General features: G+C 40.6%; 1 non-coding gene across 1 annotated transcript; it reads right to left on the reverse strand.

The window, feature by feature from the left end:
- Positions 1 to 948: 948 nt before the first annotated feature.
- Positions 949 to 1,020, reverse strand: TRNAA-UGC (transfer RNA alanine (anticodon UGC)). The gene has a single exon. It is a non-coding gene; the product is annotated as a tRNA-Ala (tRNA).
- Between the last annotated feature and the right edge of the window lie 1,076 nt (positions 1,021 to 2,096).

A 2,096-nucleotide genomic window follows, 5' to 3' on the forward strand; every position in this document is an offset into this window, starting at 1 on the left:
ATGAGTAACTTTAGAGTTGGCCTGGAAATTCAGACGTGTATTTACGTTGGTTAGATTTCAGGAAGAGCCCTTGCTGTAATTGCTAAATTGGTGGAATATTATTTCTCCTTTGCCATCTGTCCCCTTTGTCAATCGGGGACGGTTTTAGTTATCTAATGCTGTATATCAAACTATTCTAAACTTTAATGTCTTTAAAAACCTACCCATTTTATTTGCTCACAATTTCCTGGGAAACAAATTTGGGCAGGGCATGGCTGCACATTTCTTCTGCTCCTCAGATATCAACTGGGATTGTTTACTGCTCTGCATTCAGCTAGGCTTCACTCATGTGACTAGGGTTATCAGTGCCACTCTATGTGGCTTTCTCTTAACCCTTCTCTCTCCATGTTGATAGTTTGGGCTTTCTCATAGCATAGTAGTCCTATAATACTTGGATTTCTCACATGGCCATTTCCAAGGTGGAGTTTTCTAAGAGAAGAAGAAGCAGTGACTGCAGATCTCTTAAGGCTATCTGTGAAAGGAAACAGCATCAATGACACCAGCCCCTCAGAGGACAATCACTTCTATTACTTTTGCAACCTCATAGCACTCTTAATTTTCCCCAGTGTTTAGTGTCTTCTGCATTATTATGATTAAAGAAATTGTACATGTATTTCTTTTTGTTTGTGTCTTCTCTCTCTTAGGTAATATTGCAAAATGGTAGTCTAAGTGAAAAAGGTAGCTAGTTTGATGGCATTTGGGGATGTGGGTAAGACTGTTATTTCCTTTTCTTCTCTTATTTTTTACTTCTGCTGTCGCAGCAGCCATGCTTATATTCCGTGTGAGCAAGTAATTAGTGTTGGGCGTGGGGAGATAATAAAAAGTGGAGAAATTGGCCAGCCAACTTCATATTACCGAAGTTATTCTATGATAGAAAGAGTGTTGGAGATCAAAAAGGTGAAGCAGCTGTGGAGGAGCCAGGGATTCAACCTGGGACCTCATACATGCAAAGCATGTGCTCTACCACTGAGCTACATCCCCAGGCAATGCTTGTGGTTGTTTTGTGATTCCCTAGGAAATATGATACCCATTTTCTGTATTTCTTTGAAAAGCTTTCTTTTGGTCAGTAGGAAATCCATTCTGTTAACTCTATCATTTCTATAATCTTTAAACTGGATCCTTTTCTTTTCTTGCAGTTATGCTCAAGAAAGTTAACTGAATTGTAGACTAAATGTTACTGTTTCAGCTCCCAGATTCCTTCTATCCCCGTCAGTCCTCTCCAAAATCTACTCTCCATCCAAATGCCTGCTTTTCTTTCTTTTTTTTTAAACCACTTCCACGGAAAGTCCTAGGATGGAATTTTCTCTTGTCCTAGGATGGAATTTTCTCTTGTCTTCATTCTCTTTCTTTCTAGGTTTCTTTCTCGCGCAGACCACTCTACATAGTCTGCCTTGGAGGTCTTGTTCTATTCATGTTTTTAAGTATCTTCCATCTGCAGTTAGTCAGCCTCTCTCTTCACTTTCTATACTTAGCCTTGCCTTTCTCACCATCAATCTCTAAGTGTTGTTAGGTGCCGCTGAGTCTGTTCCAACTCATAGTAACCCTGTGTACAGCAGAACAAAACACTGCCCAGTCCTGACCCATCCTCACAATCATTGCTATGTTTGAGCCCATCCTTGCAACCACTGTGTCAATCCATCTCTTTGAGTGTCTTCCTTTCTTTCTCTCACCCTTTACTTTGCCAAGCATGATGTCTTGCTCCATGCACTGGTCTCTCCTGCTAACATGCCCAAAGTACTTGAGACCAAGTCTCACCATTCTCACTTCTAAGAAACACTCTGGCTGTACTTGTTCCAAGGCAGATTTGTTCATTCTTCTGGCAGTCTGTGGTATATTCGATATTCTTCACCAACACCATAATTCAAAGGCATCAATTCTTTGCTTTTTCTTATTCATTGTCCAGTTTTGACATGGATATGAGATGACTGGAAATACCATTGCTTGGGTCGGGCGCTCCTTGATCCTCAAAGTGACAGCTTTGCTTTTTAACCCTTGAAAGAGGTCTTTTGCAGTAGATTTGCCCAGTGCAATACTTCATTTAATTTCTTGACTGCTGC

Source organism: Trichechus manatus, unplaced genomic scaffold (genome assembly GCF_000243295.1).
Source record: "Trichechus manatus latirostris isolate Lorelei unplaced genomic scaffold, TriManLat1.0 scaffold00180, whole genome shotgun sequence".
Lineage (NCBI taxonomy): Eukaryota > Metazoa > Chordata > Mammalia > Sirenia > Trichechidae > Trichechus > Trichechus manatus.